This window comes from Copadichromis virginalis, linkage group LG1 (genome assembly GCF_057382275.1).
Source record: "Copadichromis virginalis isolate Kocher_CV1m ecotype Utaka linkage group LG1, C_Virginalis_male_GT1.1, whole genome shotgun sequence".
NCBI classification, from domain to species: domain Eukaryota; kingdom Metazoa; phylum Chordata; class Actinopteri; order Cichliformes; family Cichlidae; genus Copadichromis; species Copadichromis virginalis.
In genome coordinates this window covers 33,183,095-33,189,088 of record NC_140618.1, presented here as the reverse complement: position 1 = coordinate 33,189,088, position 5,994 = coordinate 33,183,095, and positions in this window count along the sequence as shown.

The following is a 5,994-nucleotide window of genomic DNA, read 5'->3' as shown; positions in this document are numbered from 1 at the left end:
CAATTTTGAGACTGCTGCATCCCTCTGCAAGATATCTCACTATTTTTGACTTTTCTGAGCCTGTCAAGTCCTTCTTTTGACCCATTTTGCCAAAGGAAAGGAAGTTGCCTAATAATTATGCGCACCTGATATAGGGTGTTGATGTCATTAGACCACACCCCTTCTCATTACAGAGATGCACATCACCTAATATGCTTAATTGGTAGTAGGCTTTCGAGCCTATACAGCTTGGAGTAAGACAACATGCATGAAGAGGATGATGTGGACAAAATACTCATTTGCCTAATAATTCTGCACTCCCTGTATATCCCTATATATAGATAGATCACGTTTAGTGCAGGAACAAATAAAAACGTGATTTCCTTTAAAAGAGAGAGAGAGAGAGAGAGAGAGAGAGAGAGAGAGAGAGAGAGAGAGAGATAGATAGATAGATAGATAGATAGATAGATAGATAGATAGAGAGAGAGAGAGATAGAGAGATAGATAGATAGATAGATAGATAGAAATTTCCCTTCCTGCCCCTGTGGGCAGTCTATCCTTCAAGCTCAGGTTCTCTACCAGAGGCCTGCGCAGTATCTTGGCTGTTCCTAGGACTGTGCTCGTCTGAACAGAGATATCCAATGTTGTTCCTCGGATCTGTTGGAGCCACGTGCTTAGCTTGGGAGTCACCGCAATTATTGCTTATTGCTTGCTCTTGGTACTTCTCAAGCTTCTCGTGTTCCTTCTTCCTGATGTTGCTGTCATTCGGAATCGCTACATCTGCTTATTTTGTTGGTTTTTGTTTTTTGCCCTTTATCCCCGTCCCTCTTCCCCGCTGTTTTTCTTTCCCTGTTCCTTTCTCCCCTTTCTTTTCCCCAGTCAAGTCTGTCCCATTTTTAGCAAGTGAAAATAAAATAAAATAAACAATTAAAGGTGAATCAAATAGACCATTACGGCAAGGCTGGGATGGTCCATTTGGTAAAGTAAATCAGTTGGGCATCTTTCTTCGCCTTTAGACAATAATTCTGATGGCAAAAGAGCCAAATGGGACAGGCAAAAAAAAAAGAAAAAAAAAAAGGAATCGCTACATATATCACTACGGCTGTCTTCTTCTGTTTGTTTACCATCACTATGTTTTGTCCATTTTGTCACCATTTTATCTGTCTGTATCTGGAAGTCCCACAGGATCTTAGCTCGGCATCTCCCATTTTGACTTCAGGACTTCCAAAGATGTTTCTGTATAGTTCAAGTTCAAGTTCGAATTTTATTCGCCACATGCAGGTTGCCCTGCAGTGAAATGAACCCGCCCCCCGACCTTACAGACACAACACAGACATCACATGGGGATACAAGTCACAGAACGGTTGCATTACAGTAAAACCACTGTATTGTACACTACAATGGGAAAAGTACAAGAGGAAAAAAAGAGACCTCTACTCATGCTGGGCTACAGGAGGACAGTATGAGAACAGGAAACAAAAAAACTCCTCTGCACAGAAAAGCACATAAATATCCACAGTACAACATTATAGAGCACGAGACCAGCAACAGGGTTGGGTAGGGGATAAGGAGTAATCCCAGGCAACACAGCAGCCATCCTGCCACTGCGCCGACTCTCCAGCGCCGGCCCAGACCCGCCTCGTGTTCCCGGGAGGCAACAAGCATCGAAGGCATTGGAAGGGGAGGGGGGATGTGTGAGTGCTTATCAGTGTAAGTGTATGTGTGTGCGTGTCCATAGTTCACCCTATCAGGCTAAGTAAACAGTCTACTAGCCAACCCAGGTGGCCTTGCATGGGATGGGAAGAATAATCATCACACAGTCGTTATCAGGGAGTTTTTGTTCGGCTCCAGCCTTGGGCCTGTGCAGCTGGCGCCGTGGTGTCCGCATGTTGATGTTGTTGATTTTTCTTTTATGCGAGCAGCTCAGGAGAATTTCAAAGCTATTCTTAACACTCCAACACTGGTCTCTCAATCTCCCGTTGGAGAACCACGAGCCTCCCCATGATGGTATCAAACTTCTGTTCCGTGGTGTTGTCAGTCTTGTGATTCTGAGACCCCACAACTGCAGTGAGCCGTTCTGCGATGTGATCCAACTTTCGCTCAAGGGTCTCATTTTGAGCAGGCCTCTCTTTGATGTATCCCAATATACGCTCAATGGTGTTATTTTGAGTCTTCACGGCAGCTGTAAGCGTCTCCAAGGTGTTAACCATGCTGCGTTCGTTGTGAGAGCTCGCGCCTCGTCCCATTGCTTCAATTCCAGCGGGCAGCCTTGGAGGGGTTTGAACAGCCGGTTCCGCTCTCTTAATTCTCCGATAAGCCAGGGCCAAGCCAGCTCCGATCAGCAAGAACCCTGTTATCATGGTTCCGAATAGGTAGATATCTTCAGCGTCCTCGATTGACAGTCCCGCCAGGCACATGATCCTCCAGTTCTGCCACCCGTCCATCGTGTATCCGGGAGGGGAAGTCCCTCCAGGGCACTCGGGCTCTCCCGAACCCAGACTTCTCGTTGAGAAAAGGGTGTCAACAGCATTCAGAGTATACTATGCCGGCCACTTGGTTATTGCATCCCATTATGCCCTGCCCGCTAGCATCTTGCACCCTAGTGCAATGCCACACCCTGGCTATGGAGAATCCAGGTTTCAAGCCTTGCTATGACTTTATCTTTCAGGTCAGTTCCTTTCGCTCACTTAACAATCCTTCTTCAAACACACTTGGGGCTTGGTACCCAATCTCGGGTGGGGGTGATGGTATCTCCCCCCTGACCTATATCCTGGCTCCCCCTTGCCATAGCATGTGTGTTGTACCTCGTCAATCTCTAGCAGTGAGAGCATTCCCTTCTTCCAAATGTGGGAACACTGAGAGACTAGTTGTTTCGCCGTCAAAGTGGATGTGGGTATCGAAGATTCCATAGGTCCCTGATCCTATTCATGTAACTCCTTCCAAAATTGTTTGATTTTTGGGTTAGTTCCTAGCTGCGCTACACTGTAGCATTTAATGGTCAAACGTTACACTATAGCTTGTAGGAGTGGCTCATAGTCAAAGTAGCCATTCATTTGACTTGAAGCCTTGGATCTCTCCCATCCTAATTATGTCACTCCATCTTTTTTCCTACCTTGATAATTTCACCTTCCTGTGTCTCTTCCTCTGAATCCTCTGCTGTTTTTGGGATTGTTTTTTTGGACACAGTTTTGGAATTCATCTGTGTACAGTGTAGGCTGTCAGTTCACCATTTACCACAAATGTTATGTTGTCTATTTATACAAAGTAAATAAAGTAAAAGTGAGTGGATGAGTCAGTGAAGCTCACTTCTGCCTGATGACAGCAATACTGGCTGAGTTGTTAACGATATCCTGAACTGAAATGCATATACTATTATATATTGTATATATTTTTATTAGTTTCAGATTTAGCCATTCTTGTATTTTGCTTGTTTACGTTATTGTATTTTGCACAACTCTGTTGCTTGTGAAGCTCGCACACAAGAATTTCACTCACATGTACTGTACCAATGTACCTGCACATGTGATGTGACAATAAAAGTGATTTGATTTGATTTGAACTTTTTTGTCAGTAGGTGCTGCTGTTAGCCAGCATTACTGAAACTTTATTTGAAGTGGACCTAACATTGCTGGATTCAGACACTTGACAAATAAACTCTCATATGATGTTAGAATATGAGAGGGAAAGTGAGATTTTTAGAACCCTCAAGCCTAATATCAGCTGGCATTATGTTAGCTTATAACCAGCTGTTGTTGTTTAACCCGCTCATTATTAATTTCCTGGAGACAGGAGGGTTACATGTCTAATCTGCTGACAATAATTGTGACAATATCTGGAATGGATAATCATGTTTATGTTCACTTTCGTGTGTCAGAGACCTGATTTCAGTTCAGGAGATGAGGTTTGAGGTGAGGAGGAAGAGAATGAGTTGAAAATGAAGGAAGACAGAGAGTAATGGTGGAGAAAGCTGGTGGAAAGGTGGATAAGACAGGCATAATGACAATAGATGATGATAATATACACGTACGAACGTCAATGGTCTAATGTATTTTCAAGTGACAATTCTTTACTGTTAGTGCACATTTGAGGTTGTAGAAGTAAATTTTTTATACAAACAAAAAAAACCTCAGGTGAACTAAACATGGAATCAATTTAAATAAATTTTATTAAAGGGGAGCGCATTCAAGTTCTGGAAAAATGCAGTGGTGGAGCAGATTTAAATCATCTATCAAGTTGCCAGCAGAAATGCTACTTTAGCATAATTCAATAATCAGAATGGAGGCACTTAATAACAGTTGTCTTAAAAAAAATATGAACTGACAATCAAATAAATTTTATGTGCAAGGTCAGTAGGAAGCTGAATTACACACACTGGAATATCTGAGGTTTATTTCAGCATCTGCATTTACCCACACAGTGAAAATACCTGTCAGTTTTATCACTTGGCGACACGGTTTCTCTCTGTTCAGCTTTAACCTTATACATAAAAAGGTCACAAAGTGGGACTACACATACTTAGCAAACATCACTATGCATCAGAACCCTGTCACTACAGTGGTAGCTGTGCAAGCGCTTAGGGAAGAAAATCATCGTAAAGCAAATCACTGCATACCCCACGTAAACGGGGAACATGGATAAATTAAATCCATTAAAGTAAATGATTAAAGACGTGGAGGTTTGCTGCTGCATGTCTAAAATTACATTTGAACCAGCATCAAAGCCACAGCTAATATGTGCATGCCGTTTATATATGGGGTTTTTTATGTTTAGGTATATTTAGGATGGATATGCAGCCCGTGATGTATTAGTAATATTGGAAAAGGAAAAGAAAAATGAGTTTAAGTCTCCTTCTTGCCAGTTTTCCATTATCTTTTTGCTTGACAGAGTGGTGATAAAAGCCTGTGTAAATTAATTTTATATTTATGCATATTCATATTTCCATTATTTTTTGGGCATTTTCATAATTTATTTTTAGAAAATCTAAGTTAAAGATTTTAAAAATCTGCAGTAGCCTGTATATCAAGTATAAACATCCTACATCTGAAAAGTCATTCAGGGAGAGCAAAGTTGTGACACAGACCTTGAAATTTAATATGAGACTCTCTTAACACTAGCAGAAATGCAGTGGAAATGAAGAGTATGATGGGTGAAGAACAAATAACTTGCATTTCTCCTTTCCTCTCTGTTTGTGATTTTCACTTAGATGTGAATGCCTTTGTTGAATTAAATTTATCTGCCACATGTATTCATTTCCAAGAAAATTATATTTGAAGTTTCCTTTTCTGTCTGAACTGCAACCACATTACCATAATGCATCCTTAGGCAGTTTCCATAGAAACAATCTTTGTGAACATTCCTTCGTAGAGCTGATGTTTTCCAGCGTATGACTTTTGTCATTTGATGAAATAACACTGCCAAAGTTACCTTCAATAAATGATAAATATGCAAGTAGCTTTAGTTACACAATGCATAATTATTATCATTATTTTGTACATTCATATGGAGTCTGACCTTTCTTACAGTAAAATGCTGCTTGAGGGCCTGGAGATGTAGGAAAAGCAGATGAAAAAACACATTTACATGTTTAAGACATGTTAGCGTACTCCCTGAGTTTACTTGGCGTACCTTTCAAAAATACTTTTTTTAAAGTAAAGCTACACAAATTCTAAATGCAAATAAACAAAATCCAAAACACATTTAAAGTTGCTATATGTATATATAATAGTATAATAGTGGTTCAGATATTACATGTTTGCTCACTGTTATCACTCTCAGCTTTATTGATTTATTTTCTTCCTGAAATGTTGTCATAATAAAAGTTTTAAGCTCAAGTGGTCTAGGTTGAGCCATGGACCCTAGAATGATGAATGAACAGAAGTCTCAAGTTCACTCAGTTCTAATTATTACTGTTAAGGGATGCTTAATTGTTTTACTGGAAAAAATAATGCCTTCTTTGTCCACACAAGAAAAAAACAGGTTGATGAATGAACAAAACCAGCTTTACTGTCAACCTCA